The sequence below is a fragment of the Syngnathoides biaculeatus genome, chromosome 9, assembly GCF_019802595.1.
Source record: "Syngnathoides biaculeatus isolate LvHL_M chromosome 9, ASM1980259v1, whole genome shotgun sequence".
Taxonomy (NCBI): domain Eukaryota; kingdom Metazoa; phylum Chordata; class Actinopteri; order Syngnathiformes; family Syngnathidae; genus Syngnathoides; species Syngnathoides biaculeatus.
In genome coordinates this window covers 22,367,750-22,383,761 of record NC_084648.1, presented here as the reverse complement: position 1 = coordinate 22,383,761, position 16,012 = coordinate 22,367,750, and the positions used below count along the sequence as shown (strand labels likewise).

General features: G+C 42.9%; 1 long non-coding RNA gene across 6 annotated transcripts in view; it reads right to left on the bottom strand.

Annotated features, from left to right (window-relative positions):
• LOC133506635 (uncharacterized) overlaps positions 1–16,012 on the bottom strand; it is a 44,493-nt gene that overhangs the window by 14,953 nt on the left and 13,528 nt on the right. For 3 of the 6 annotated variants that reach the window (XR_009796562.1, XR_009796559.1, XR_009796563.1), the window contains exons 2-3: positions 13,469–15,221; positions 11,438–12,229 (exon numbers count right to left, since the gene is read on the bottom strand). This is a non-coding gene — a long non-coding RNA (uncharacterized LOC133506635). The remainder of the gene's footprint in view (positions 1–11,437; positions 12,230–13,468; positions 15,222–16,012) is intronic. The other 3 variants (XR_009796561.1, XR_009796560.1, XR_009796564.1) reach the window with 3 other exon arrangements.

The window sequence follows — 16,012 nt, the reverse complement described above, 5'->3', positions numbered from 1 at the left end:
GATCCATCGTCAGAAGAAAAAGAGGAATGCACAGAGCCTACAACTGAGTGTAGGGACTTTGAATGTTGGGACTATAACAGGAAAAGCTCAGAAGTTGGTTGACATGATGATTAGGAGAAAGGTTGATATTCTGTGCATCCAAAAGAGCAGGTGGAAAGGTAGTAAGGCTAGAAGTTTAGGAGCAGGGTTTAAATTATTCTACCACGGCGTAGATGGGAAGAGAAATGGAGTAGGGGTTATTTTAAAGGAAGAGCTGGCTAAGAATGTCTTGGAGGTGAAAAGAGTATCAGATCGAGTGATGAGACTAAAATTTGAAATTGTGGGTGTTATGTATAATGTGATTAGCGGCTATGCCCCACAGGTAGGATGTGACCTAGAGTTGAAAGAGAAATTCTGGAAGGAACTAGATGAATTAGTTCTGAGCATCCCAGACAGCGAGAGAGTTGTAATTGGTGCAGATTGTAATGGACATATTGGTAAAGGAAACAGGGGCGATGAAGAAGTGATGGGTAAGTACGGCATCCAGGAAAGGAACTTTGAGGGACAGATGGTGGTGGACTTTGCAAAAAGGATGGAGATGACTGTAGTAAACACTTATTTCCAGAAGAGGGAGGAACATATAGTGACCTACAAGAGCGGAGGTAGAAGCACGCAAGTGGATTATATTTTGTGCAGACGATGTAATATGAAGGAGGTTACTGACTGTAAACTAGTGGTAGGGAGAGTGTAGCTCGACAGCAGAGGATGGTAGTGTGTTGGATGACTCTGGTGGTGGGTAGGAAGATTAAGAAGACAAGGTAGAGCAGAGAACCATGTAGTGGAAGCTGAGAAAGGAAGAATCTTGTGCGGCCTTTCGGAAAGAGGAAAGACAGGCTCTCGATGGACAGCAGAAGCTCCCGGAAGACTGGACAACGACAGCTAAGGTAATCAGAGAGACAGGCAGGAGAGTACTTGGTGTGTCTTTTGGTAGGAAAGGTGAGAAGGAGACTTGGTGGTGGAACCCCAAAATACAAGGAGTCATACAAGGAAAGAGATGAGCGAAGAAGAAGTGGGATACTGAGAGGACTGAGGAGAGGCGAAAGGAGTACATCGAGATGCGATGTATGCCAAAGGTTGAGGTGGCAAAGGCTAAACAAGAGGCATATGAAGACATGTACACCAGGTTGGACACGAAAGAAGGAGAAAATCTCTACAGGTTGGCCAGACAGAGGGATAGAGATGGGAAGGATGTGCAGCAGGTAAGGGTGATTAAGGATAGAGATGAAATGTGTTGACTGGTGCCAGTAGTGTGCTAAATAGATGGAAAGAATACTTTGAGAAGTTGATGAATGAAGAAAATGAGAGAGAAGGAAGAGTTGAAGAGGCAAGTGTGAAGGACCAGGAAGTGGCAATGATTTCTAAGGGGGAAGTCAGAAAGGCACTACAAAGGATGAAAAATGGAAAGGCAGTTGGTCCTGATGACATACCGGTAGAGGTATGGAAGCAATTTGGAGAGATGGGTGTGGAGTTTTTGACCAACCTTTTCAACAGAATACTAGCGGGCGAAAAAATGCCTGAAGAATGGAGGAAAAGTGTTCTAGTTCCCATTTTTAAGCACAAAGGGGATGTTCAGAGCTGTGGGAACTATAGAGAAATAAAGTTGATGAGCCACACAATGAAGTTATGGGAAAGAGTAGTGGAGGCTAGACTCAGGACAGAAGTAAGTATCTGTGAGCAACAGTATGGTTTCATGCCTAGAAAGAGTACCACAGATGCATTATTTGCCTTGAGGATGCTCGTGGAAAAGTACAGAGAAAGTCAGAAGGAGCTACATTGTGTCTTTGTGGATCTAGAGAAAGCCTATGACAGAGTACCAAGAGAGGAACTGTGGTACTGCATGCATAAATCTGGTGTGTCAGAGAAGTATGTTAAAATCGTACAGGACATGTATGATGGCAGCAGAACAATGGTGAGGTGTGCCATAGGTGTGACAGAAAAATTTTAGGTGGAGGTGGGACTGCATCAGGGAACAGCTCTGAGCCCCTTCCTGTTTGGAGTAGTAATGGATAGGCTGACAGATGAGGTTAGACTGGAATCCCCTTGGACCATGATGTTCGCAGATGATATTGTGATATGCAGTGAAAGCAGGGAGCATGCAGAGGAACAATTAGAAAGATGGAGACATGCACTGGAAAGGAGAGGAATGAAGATTAGCCAAAGTAAAACAGAATATATGTGCGTGAATGAGAAAAGTGGAGGGGGAAGAGTGAGGCTGCAGGGAGAAGAGATAGCGAGGGTGGACGACTTCAAATATTTAGGGTCAACAATCCAGAGCAATGGTGAGTGTGGTAAGGAAATGAAGAAACTGGTCCAAGCAGGTTGGAACAGCTGGCGAAAGGTGTCTGGTGTGTTATGTGACAGAAGAGTCTCTGCTAGGATGAAGGTCAAAGTTTACAAAACAGTGGTGAGGCCGGCCATGATGTACGGATTAGAGACGGTGGCACTGAAGAAACAACAGGAAGCAGAACTGGAGGTGGCAGAAATGAAGATGTTGAGGTTCTCGCTCGGAGTAACCAGGTTGGATAGGAATAGAAATGAGCTCATTAGAGGAACAGCCAAAGTTGGATGTTTTGTTGACAAGGTTCGAGAGAGCAGACTTCGATGGTTTGGACATGTTCAGAGGCGAGAGAGTGAGTATATTGGTGGTAGGGTGCTGAGGATGGAGCTGCCAGGCAAAAGGGCGAGAGGAAGACCAAAGAGAAGGTTTATGGATGTGGTGAGGGAAGACATGAGGGCAGTTGGGGTTAGAGAGGAAGATGCAGGAGATAGGCTAAGATGGCAAAAGATGACATGCTGTGGCGACCCCTAACAGGACAAGCCGCAAGGAAAAGAAGAAGAAGACATACCGGTAGAGGTATGGAAGCAATTTGGAGAGATGGGTGTGGAGTTTTTGACCAACCTTTTCAACAGAATAGTAGCGGGCGAAAAAATGCCTGAAGAATGGAGGAAAAGTGTTCTAGTTCCCATTTTTAAGCACAAAGGGGATGTTCAGAGCTGTGGGAACTTTTGAGGAATAAAGTTGATGAGCCACACAATGAAGTTATGGGAAAGAGTAGTGGAGGCTAGACTCAGGACAGAAGTAAGTATCTGTGAGCAACAGTATGGTTTCATGCCTAGAAAGAGTACCACAGATGCATTATTTGCCTTGAGGATGCTCGTGGAAAAGTACAGAGAAAGTCAGAAGGAGCTACATTGTGTCTTTGTGGATCTAGAGAAAGCCTATGACAGAGTACCAAGAGAGGAACTGTGGTACTGCATGCATAAGTCTGGTGTGCAAGCCGAAAGGAAAAGAAGAAGTTTCCGGTGAAAGTGTGACTCTCCCAAAGCTGCCCTTTGTGACCGATTTTGTTCATAACTTTCATGGACAGAATCTTCAGGCGCAGCCGAGGCGTAGAGTGTGTCCGGTTTGGTGACCTCAGCATCGCATCTCTGCTGCTTGTCGATGATGTGGTTCTGTTGGCCTCATCAAGCTGTGATTGCCAACTCTCACTGGACCGGTTCGCAGCCGAGTGTGAAGCGGATTGGGTGAGAATCAGCACCTCCAAATTTGAGACAATTGTCCTCAGTCAGAAAAGGGTGGCATGCTCTCTCCAGGTCGGGGATGAGATCCTGCCCCAAGTGAAGGAATTCAAGTATCTTGGGGTTTTATTCACAAGTGAGGGAAGAATGGAGCAGGAGATTGGCAGAAGGATTGGTGCAACATCCCCATCGGTCTGTTGTGGTGAAGAGGGAGCTAAGTCGAAAGGCAAAGCTCTCAATTTACCAGTCGATCTACATTCCTACCTTCAGCTATAGGCACGAGCTGTGGGTCGTGATCGAAAGAACAAGATCCCGGATATAAGCGGCCGAAATGAGTTTCCTCCGCAGTGTCCAGGCTCTTCCTGAGAGATGGAGTGAGAAACTTGTGATCCGGGAGGGGCTCAATATTGAGCCACTGCTCCTCCGCATTTAGGAGCCAGATGAGGTGGCTAGGGCATTTGATCTGGATGGCTCCCGGACGCCTCCCTGGTGAGGTGTTCGAGGCAAGTCCCAACGGAAAGAGACCCACAGGATGACCAATGACACGCTGGAAGGATACCTCTGGAAAAGCTGGAAGAAGTGGCTGGGGAAAGGTAAGTCTGGGTATCCCTGCTGAAGCTACTTCCCCCGCGACCTGACCCAGAGAAGCGTTACAAAATGGATGGATGGATGGATGGATGGATGGATGGATGGATGGCGCTGAAGAGACAACGGAAAGCAGAACTGGAGGTGGCAGAAATGAATATGTTGAGATTCTCACTAGGAGTGAGCAGGTTGGTTGGATTAGAAATGAGCTCAAACAAAAAACACAATTTTATATTATTCAAAGATTAAATCTGTTATGGGTGTGCCTTTGCTCTCCCCGGTGTGCACCTGCTCCGGTGAGCAGATGCGCACATCTGCTTCTTGTTTTGTTAATTACGTTCCAGATATACTGCCACGCGTGCAGTCTGGTCTTTGCCAGATCGTTGTACTTTCGTGTTAAATTCCCGCAACTCCATGTCCTCGTGCTTGGTACTCTGTGTGCCAAACCCTGCCTCTCCGCCTAGTGATTCTGACACCGTTGCCTGTTTGGACTGCCTGCCTGTGTACCAAGCTTGGACTGAATAGACACGCTGTGTGAACTGTATCTGGTCTCGTGCATTTTTGGTTCTCGTGTTCTGATCATGACAATGTCCCTTTCGTCCAGAAATAGTATTGCAGATAATAAGAGCCAAAAAATGAAGTTTGAGAATTTCTTTCAGATACAGAATAAATCTGACAGTGAGAGTGATTTTTCTTCAGTTACGAATAATACATTTTGCTTATGAAACAAGTTCATTGCGTCTTCTGAGAGAGATCAATTCAGAAACATTTCAAGCTGACACCATGCTATATTTCTATCATGGATCTTACAGGTTGAAAAGCAAAACCAAAACACAAGTCAGAAGGTGCTAAGAAAACTAAACATTGTGTTTGCCTGGACCAGAAAAACTAAATGCTTTCCACAAATAATTGAAAATGTGTTTTGAATAATGTAAAATGTATAATTCCATAATTAGCAGCACAATGGGCACAGCTGTAAAAGTGTTGGCCTTAGTTATGAGGACCGGGATTTAAATCCGGGCCCCACCTTTGTGGACTTTGCATGTTCTCTCCATGCCTGCATGGGTTTTCTCTAGCCACACCGGTTTCCTCCCACATCCCAAAGACATGCAGTAATTGGAGTATCTAGATTGTCGGTCTCCATGCGACCTGCTCTTGGCTGGCAACCAGTTCAGGGTGTACCCCACCACCTGCCCAATGACAACTGGGATTGGCTTCAGCACTCCCCCAACCCTCGAGAGAATAAGCAGCTCAGAAAATGGATGGATGAATATTCCATAATTAAGCAACTCCATCTTCGCATGGTTGAACATTATTAAAACTATAACTTTCTTTCTTGCAGCAATCCCATCTTTGCTTTGCTAAATCTCAAACTGGATCTATATCCCACAAGGTATAATTTTATGTTCAGAATTGTATGATTGAACTGGAGTCACTTTGCAATATCATGAATGTGATCAACAAACACGATCATTGGCCGAGTTATAAAGGGGGAAGTGTGAGGCTCCAGGGAGAAGAGATAGCGAGGGTGGACGACTACAAATACAATCCAGAGCAATGGTGAGTATGGTAAGGAAGTGAAGAAACGGGTCCAAGCATTAGAGACGGTGGCATTGAAGTGACAACAGGAAGCAGAACTGGAGGTGGAACAAATGGAGATGTTGAGGTTCTCGCTAGGAGTGAGCAAGTTGGATATAAGTCGAAATGAGCTCATTAGAGGGACAGCCAAAGCTGGATGTTTTGGAGACAAGGTTCGAGAGAGCAGACTTTGATGGTTTGGACATTTCCAAAGGCGAGAGAGTGAGTATATTGGTAGAAGGGTGCTGAAGATGGAGCTGCCAGGCAAAGGAGTGAGAGGAAGACCAAAGAGAAGGTTGATGGATATTGTGAGGAATGACATGAGGGCAGTTGGTGTTAGAGAGAAAGATGCAGGAGATAGGTACACCTGGAAAATGATGACACGCTGTGGCGACCCGTCATGAGACAAGCTGAAAAGAAAAGATTTTCTTTAGAATTGTACCTGTGTACTTGAGATATGTGAGCATTTAAAATTTCTCTTCCATTTTTTAAAGAATCATTAGTGCCTTGTTGTGTATGTTAGCAGATTTAATAACATTATCAGGATCAACATTAACTATTCTACTTTTCGCTTTTGTTCATTTTGGCTTTTAGACACAATAACAGGCCCTGACTGTCTTAAAGACTGTCAAATTATACCGAGGTTATTCCAAGGGTGGCAGCACGGTGGAGCAGCTGGAAAGCATTGGCCTCACAGTTCTGAGGACCCGGGTTTAATCACAGCCCTCCCTGTGTGGCATTTGCATGTTCTCTCCATGCCTGCATATTTTCTCTCTGGGCACTCCAGTCTCCTCCCACATCCCAAAAACATGTAACATTAATTGGACCCTCTCAATTGCCCCGAGATGTGATTGTGAGTGTGGCTGTTATCTATCTCCATGTGCCCTGCGAGTGGCTGGCAACCAATTTATGGTGTACCATGCCTCCTGCCCAATGACAGCTGGGATTAGCTCCAGCAATATCTTGCTGAACAGGTTGGAAATGTGGGTAGGAGTCAATGGAACGGTCCTTAAAGGTCAAGTGTCTTCCCTATAAACATTCTAAAATAGATATTGAAATGCAAAATATATCACTTCAATGTCTACACGAAAAAATAAATATGAGCAGAGTGCGTCATCCATGCGCAAAGTTGCAGAAGTCTCATTCGTCATCCAATTGGTCACCATATCGGCTGCATTTACTGTCCATGACGTCACCTCGGACATTCGGCATTGAAAACACACTGTGGCCCCTACTGTGGGACATGCCCCTTCAGGCATGGAAGCTTTTTTCGAAGAATAGAACATCTCAAAATCGAGTGAAGTATCCGGGGTTTTATTACCCTATTGTTTCGACCCGTATTTAGATGATATGCGGATCACTTCTAACTAACAACACACTCCCCGACAGTATGACAGTATGTAGCATACTCAGCCGCGTGCGATCACAACACCGCGGCCCGGGTGTGACGAGCCAATCACTGGCACTGAGGTGGATCATCGCTGCACTGAGCCGGGCCACTTTATGGCAATGTAGTCGCTCGCGCCTGATTGCGCAATTGTTGTCGGCGATAATCGGCAGTGTTGTTCATCGCTGATGGCAGCGGCTATGAACAACGCTGCCGGCAATGGCGCATTCAGCTGCGTGACCGGCAGACGGGGCTTTGACCGAGGAGACTCATTTTCGGCGCCAAGGTGGCTTATCACAGCACCGAGCAAAGCCACTTTACGGCGTTGTCGTCGCATGCGGCTGAGTGCGCCATTGCTGGCAGTGTTGTTCATAGCCGCCGGCATCTGCAAGCCCGACGTGGCAGCCTTTGCTGAAGCCGTGACCGATGGAAGCAGCGTCTCGGCCAGGGTGGCTCAATTTCTGCACCGAGGTGGCTTATCAAAACACTGGGCCAAGCCACTTTTTGCCGTTGGGATTGCACGCGGCTGAGTGCGCCATTGCTGACAGCGTTGTTCATAGCTGCTGCTGTCCGCGAGCCCGACACTGCAGCCTTCGCTGGCGAGCCGACGCAGCAGCCTTCGCTGGCGATCCCGATGCGGAAGCCGTCCGACGCACACATCGGCACACTTAGCATGCCTGTCAAACAGATCTTTTGTTACATTATGAGACCGATTATGTGGCCCGACCCAAACTATTATTTTTTTAGTAGCTGTATGCACACCTACCTGTCATTTGGAACCCACAAAGCTCTCATCCTTTGCACCAGTGCAATCCATGTTTCACAACGAACCGGGTCTCTTGAAAACTTATGAAGGGTAAATCCATCCTCCCAAGTGTTCAAGCAATATCCAGCAATGCAACAAACTGGCATTTTGGCTAACATGAAGGAATAAGGAACTAGCTTCCCATAGGTAAAACTAATAGAAACAAACGAGTCCGCTGGAGGGCGCTCCTTGCCCCGTACGTCACTTCCTGCTTCTTGTCGAAAAAAATCCCTCGAGAGGATTATTATGGCGGGAGTTACAAAAAGCCATATACGTCAAAACCATGTTTTGTGGTGAAAAAAAAACGGATGGGTCCATAATGGATGCCGTTTTTTCATTAATAACATACTAAAAATCATCCATTTAATGACACTTCACCTTTAAGTGGTTTAGGTCCTACCTGGAGGAAAGGAACTACTTTTTAACCATTGGAAGTGCTCAATCTATAATGATAATGACTTATGGGGTCCCTGACCCAAGGGTCAGTTCTAAGACCACTTCTTTTCAGCCTGTACCTGCTATCCCTTGGGTCAAATTCTTCAAAACTTAAATTTTAACTATAATAGTTACGCAGATAACACACAGTTATATATAGCTGTGTCTCCAGATGACTACAGTTCAGTTGAGGTATTGATCACTGTCTTAAACAGATAAATAACTGGGTGAGCCAAAATGGTCTTCATCTAAACCACAACAAAACTGAGACAATTGTTTTTGGGAATCAAGAGAAGAATTGCTGTGAGTAAACACCTGGACTCTCTACCTTTAAAAACCAAAGACCAAGTCCGAAACCTTGGTATTCTGATTGATTCCGACCTTACTTTCAACAGTCATATCAAATCAATCACAAACACAGCCTTTTACCATCCGAAGAGCATATCTAGAGTGAAGGCTTGTAAGTGTCAAGCAGACCAGGAAAAGTTCATCCATGCTTTTATCTCAAGTAGACTTGACTACGCTAATGGTCTTCTGACTAGACTCCCCAAACACAATATTAAACAGCAGCTGCAGCTCATTCAGAATGCTGTTCCTCGGGTTCTCACAAGAACAAACTAGACAGAACAAATAACTCCAATCTTAAAGGTCAAGTGTCATCCCTATAAACCAGGGGTGCCCAGACTTTTTTACCCCAAGATCTACTTCTCAAGCATCCAGCCTCTCACGATCGAAGGGGGGGGACTTTTTTTTTTTTAGAATTACCAATGAAGAAATAGAATGACCAAGTCACAAAGATCTACCCACTACAAAAATGCAAAACAGATTTATTTTAAATTATATTGATTATTAGTTTTTTTATAAATATTTGAGTTCTGAGGCCAACAAGGCCGGCGCCTGGCTCGGCCTTGTCGACAAGGGTGGTGGCGATCCACATGGCCTACAGAGGCCATCATTCAGCGGGTGCTGCACGGAAGCCTTCCGATGCACACATCGAGACATTTAGCACCCCTGAATTAATGATTACGCCCGTTCCCCAACAATTGTTTTTTTTAGTACCTGTATACACACCTACCTGTCATTTGAAACCCACGATGCTCTCGTCCTTTTTTCACCATGAACTGGATCTTTTTGAAAAGTATGAAGAGCGAATCTATCCTCCCGAGTATTCGAGAAATATCCAGCAATGAAACAAGCCAGCATTTTGGCTAACACGAAGGAACAATGAGCTATCTTCCCGCAGGTAAAACTAATAGAACCAAGACGCGTCTGCTTGAGCGCTCTACTACCAACAAAGTCATTTCCTGCTTCTTGTCGAAAACAAATCCCTCGAGAGGATTTTCATGGCGGGAATTACAAAAAGCTATGTATATCAAAATCAAGTTTTGTGGTGAGAAAATGGATGGGTCAATACCGGCTGAACAACAATGCACTCTCCCACTCATGAGGTGTAGTATGTTGTATATTTGTGACTTGATGTTTGGTTGTATTCTGGTGTCACGACCGAGCCGATGACCTAATGCTGTCATTGACGTCCTAATTTAGGATTTGCTTGTCAAATGCTGACTTTAAATCTCATCATGATGCCTTTATATCACATCATCATGACTTCAAGTGATGTCACAACGAGTTTTCGATCTTATTATGATGTTTCTATATCTCATCACGACTTTAAATGTGATCATGGTGACTTTAATATTTTTGTTTATATCTCATAATAAGAAGGGTGAGTTTCATCATGATCACTTAAAATGTCATAATGACAACTTTAAAGGGCCACTGACACTTAAAACATCAAATTTAGTAGGTTTTTAGCTGAAAATAATCATCCTGAATGGACACCATCTGCTTTTTCACAGCAAGTCAGAATGTTGCTGTATATTATTTTTTTCATCTCCCGCCAGGGAAAAAGAAAGTCTCTCTAGGATTTTGTGTAAGGAAGAACCAGGAAGTGATGTTTTTTTGCAGTAGCGAAGTCGAATGTTTAGCGTCCCCCAGAATTGGACCGGTGTTGTGATACCCTTTAGATTTTGTTTTATGATTTTTTAAAATTGTTGTGAATATAATGAAATATGCATATTTCAGGTGCCTTTAAATTTGAAATGCCGCATCAAATTTGAATCGGGCTTCTTTTGTTAAAGACCTAGGGTGGTTTAGCGTCCCCCAGAATGGGACCGGTGTTGTGATACCGTTTAGATTTTATTTTATGATTTTTTTAAATTGTTGTAAAATAATGAAATATGCACATTTCAGGTGGCTTTCATTTTGAAATGCCCCAACAGATATGGATGGGATATTTTGTTGAATACTTTAGGTGGTCTCGTGTCCACCAGAACTGGACTGGTGTTGCGATATCCTATCGATGTTTATTAAACAAATTTTTAAAATCGGTGTGAATGACAGTCAAATATTCAAATATCAGGGGAGTTTTATTTTGAAATGAAACATCAGATTTGGATGGCACCTGTTTTATTGGAGACCTGCCATGATCTAGTGTTCCCCAGAACATGATTGGTAATGTAATATCACATTTTTTTTGTTCTGTTTTTTTTTATGAATTTTTTAATTTGGTGACAGTGAAATGTACCAAGTATATTTCTTTGTGTTCAAATATCTGTTTGGAAGAGCATTCTATGTTTCAAACAACTTTCTCGTGTTACAAGGCTTTCGATTTTGCTCCATTTAAAATCAGTCCGATCAGTATTGTGTACCTCCATCACAGTCTGGTTTGGTGCTGGCACAAAAAAGGACAGATTCTGTAGACATCAGGGGTCATAGTTCCAGATCTAAATTCACTGGTTTATTCCACCCAAATATTCAATGGCCACAGATTTCCTGGGGCCAGAAAGAGGGGGCGTGACTTTTTGGCCCTTGCAATGTTCCAAGCCACTTGATATGATGCAAGCATTCGTCTCTGGATGCTTCATTGTTTGTTGGTCTTTTTTAACTGCCTCTGCTCTCTTGAACCTTGTCTCCAAAACATCCAGCTTTGGCAGCTATAAGAGGAGTGGGGAACCTCTCTCTGACAGCTGCGGCCAGACGCTCAAAGTGTGCACTCAATATGGTTCCATTGGGTATGTTAAGCGTACCTGTAGTTGTCTTGATTTCTCGTTGTTCAATACTAGTGCATGATCTAGATGTTGCTTGTCTCCACTCTCCCATGCAGACTGTATACCCCTGTAAAGTTTCCACAAAACTAGACAGCCATGCATTACAACCAGAAGAGAGACGAGGCAAGTGAGGAGTAAGACAATCAACATCTTTAAGATGAAACAGCTTGTATATTGGACCTGGCGGAGCCTCTATCATAGGCATCATTGTAAAGCAAAGTGTTAGATTTATTATTTTATCATGCATTTGTTTATATCATCCTTGCCTGAATCATTCTCATTGGGAGTAGCTGTGTGACCTGACTGTGACCTGAGTGTGACCCAGCCACATCTGGGGGGATGATGCACCCCCTTGCTGACTTCAAAGCAGATACTCCTCAAACGCCATTGTTGTAAATGTTTATCTTAGTATTTGTCTTTGTGTTGGCATTGCTATCTGTTCCTCCATCTTTTTCTTTGATCTTGTGACCCTTTGTTTTGAGAAAGTAATGAAAAGGGGGACACTGGTAAGACTGACTGAGAGCGGGTGTTGGTGTTGCAGCTGGTCAGTCAAACCCGCTTCACCTCTAGAGCCAAATTGAAGACCTCTCTTGTCCCTTCATTTGCATAATTAATCCAGCGGTTGGGTTTAAACCTAACATTTGCTGGGTCCTTTGAGCCGGATTCCAACATACCTGAGGATCCCAGCTTCATAGTCGACCTCCAGGAAGACCATGGCCACGGCAACACAGACCCGTTAAAGGACTGGTCCTCGAGCTCTCAAACTGGGATCTGAAGGTTGACGGAAATCCGAGGGACAAGAAGACCTCTTGGTAAGAATCATTTTCCTTGTGGGGTATGAATGAGTGAGTGTCGAATATGCACGAAGGTAGCATCGCAGTCTACACAAAGGCAACGTGTTGGAGGTACAATTAAATTCCGTGTAACGAGGCGGGACTCGTCTGTACAGGATACAGTTAAATTCCGTGTAACGAGGGCGGACTCGTCTGCACAGGATACAGTTAAATTCCGTGTAATGAGGGCGGACTCGTCTGTACACTAAGTTGTGGAAATAAACGAGGGCGGACTCGGGTTGCGGACTTAAATTCTGCATTAAACAATACTTCAATACGTAAAATAACACATCGATACAATATAATAACATCAAACAAAACAGTTGAGAAATATGCGAGGGCGGACTCGCGTTCTGCACTTAAATTCCATGTTAAACAACACTTTAGTATGTGAATAACAAATCGATACAATACAATAACATCGAATGCTGCATGTGTGTCTGTGTAAACGATTGAGTGAGAGACATGATCTCAAGTGACAGATCATTTGGAAGCACAGGCAAGATTTCTTCGCCCTGCTAGGTAGAAGCTTGAGAAATAACAAACGAGAATTTTGAACAGTCACCCTATTGAATACAAAAGCCAACCTTAGTACACGATAGGTGTAGTGTTTTGGCTCCAAATTCTCAAAATGGGGAATAATAGCAGTAAACAAAAAGGAAGAAATTAATTAACTTGCAAGGATCGGGAACTTGTCGAGGCACAAAGCCTAGTAAGCTAAAATATTTAGATAAATGAATTAGCTTAATGATTAATTAGATGAATTACAAAGATACAACTTTGCTGGCCAGCCTAATTTGGAAAATAGATGTATATAAATAAGCAAATAACTAAAAAAAAACAACAACATATAACAGTAATAATACTAATCCTGTTGAAAGATGATAAATTGTAGAAATAAAAGGTGACCTTAATAAAATGGCCTAAGATAGGTATGACGATACCCAATGGTGATAACTAAATAGAGAGAGAGAGAGAGAGAGAGAGAGAGATTTAAAAGTAGTATTGTATGTGGTTCACTGTGCTCCTGAATATGGATTAAAAGGCTTCCCTAACACGTAATGTGTTAAAGGGATAAAATTCGATGGGGGAAAAGAAAATTAATCATTTGAATTGGAAGAAAAGTGTCCAGAGCAGAGAGAATACCAGTGAAATGTAAATGACAAAAAGCTCTCACCATGTGGGGCAGGGGCTGCTGTCCTCGCAAACACTCCTTTTGACCTCAGTAGAGACTTGAGCCTTGTGGCCGTACAAAAGAGTGAGATAACACAATGTTCAGAAGGAGTCAGAAAAAGAAAGATAAAGAAAGTGGACAGGAAGAACAAACAGGCAGAGAGATCTGTTGTTCCATAGAAAGGAAGATGATGAGGAAAAGTGTAAAGGACACTAGACACAAAAGATGAGAGGTATTAGAGAAAAAAAAACAAAAAACACTCACTACTACCTTAACATGATGTGACAACACTGCTCTTATCTGTGACTGTGTTTCCATCCAAAGCAGAGGATATACAATTGGCCGCATCCATCTTTGGACTTCCCCTTGGGTTCTCCCAAAGGCGAAGGTCCTCTTGGAAAGATGGAGATCTGACATACATTATAGCAAATGGCATCCCAACGGCATACCAGATGAGTATAAGTTGGTTAACGAGATTGCTGCAGGATGGGAATCCATCTTGTTATGGATAACTCTGAATAAAAACGTTGACAGAATCAACTACGTACATTACAATGTACAGAAACTAGGTAATTATACGGAAGCAGGCTTTATTGCCATGAGGGAACAACTGCTCAATGTTCGGTGACCAGTGTTGTTTATTCCAAATATCACAGCACCTGAGGGGTCACGGAGAAGGGCCATTCAAGGCCTCCACAGCCTGAACCACAAGTTGAAGGAGCACTCTGGTGTAAACACATCAGCCAGGTCTGAGTGGTGGGGAAAAAAAAAAGTTTGGCAAATCTAAAATTTGGTGTTCTCTGTCCTAGTTTCTATAGCTGTTTGCAGCTATTCTTGCATTGTGTGGATGTTGTATTCGCTGCATAAAGGCATCACTTAACCAACTTATAACCACTGCTGTTGCCCCAACAAATTCAAAATTGGGAAAAATATATCCACTATTCGCACAACAGAGTAATGACAGTGATATTGTTGACCACGATGATGACGTTATGACTTCTCTTCCAGACCTGTTCTTTGATCCAGAAGATTACAAGTAATTAGTGTTATATTTTCCTCTGAGTGTAACCCGAAAGGGTGATCTATTAGATGATTTAAGGATTTGAGCAAATGTAGGATAAACTGGAGGATAATGTAGAAATAGTTGTAAATAGTATCAAGTAACTGCTTCTTGACTGCATTGAAGAAATTATTTGCTCTGCTCCAATTCAGTTACTGCTTTGCCTGCAATGAAGAATGCTTTGCTCTGCCTGCAATGAAGAATGCTTTGCTCTGCTCTACAAAATGTGGCAGCAAATGTAGGATAAACAGGGGGGAAATGTAGGAATAATTGTGATCATAATTATCATACATCTGCTTCCAATAAAGAAATGCTGTGCTCTGCTGAAGATAACGTGGCAGCCTCCTAGCAGGAGATAGCAAGAACAAAAACATCTAATCATCAGAACTGTTAGAACTGCTGCCTGTTAAAGAAATGATGACCACACATGTATTCAGTAATCTTCCACACATGCACATGCACATGAACAAACATGTACACTTTGTTTCAAACAGTTTTGCTTGCCGTCTCCTTTTTGTAACATCCATGTAAACAAGGGGCGTCTTAAATCTAAATAAATAGAGGTGCTGAGGAGAAGATAATCAGAGTGCAGTGGTGAATTGTACGAGACACTTCCTCTCCCCTCTCCTCGCGAGACTTGAACTGGTGTCTTTGCTTCCTTTTTTGTCCTGTTTAATGAATGTCTGATTGGTGAACCTGACAGAGATAAAGAAGGAACGAGTGTCAAACTATAGCAAAATCGTTTATGCAGATAGTAGATTGTAAAGGTAATTTTATGAACTACGTTTTAGTGCAACAATATAGAGACTTAGCGCAGCATGTGCATTACCCCAGTGTGTAAGAGCAGTTATTGTGACATCTACTGCTGTAAGAAACAAGTTCAACCATAGTTTTGTTCCATCCTCTGATTTTAAGACCACGTCATGAGGATAGAGCAAAACATGATTGTCAAACGTTAACAGAAATATGAGCCAAACACAGAAGTGGCCTAAGAGATCAGCCTTTAGAAAGAAGAGAAGTGTTATTTGTAGATTGTTCATCTAAGAAAATGCATGGTATAGACAGTGAATATGCATTGCAACAGTGCATGTATTTTGCGCAGTACTGGAAAAAAAATAGGGGGGTGATTTCATCCACAGCCAAAGTAACACATGCGAAATTGTTAGTTGATTTACTAAATGCAATACAACTCCCAAAAAAACTGTTACTGAATAGAAATGCATAGTACAACATAAAAAAAATGATTTAATGGGAAATGTTTTCGCTGAAAGAATACTCAAGGAATCTGCATAGAAGAAAAGAAAAAAACAATCAGACGATGTCCTTTTTAGGCCTAACAGGTTATTTCAGAATCTATGTTACAAATTATGCGCTGAGTTTAATAATATATGAGATAGACTTAAAAGTGACATCATTGTTGAAATAAACTGTTGGAGCAGAAAACGCACTTTGTCAAACATAAGTTTTACTGTCAAATAGAACATGAG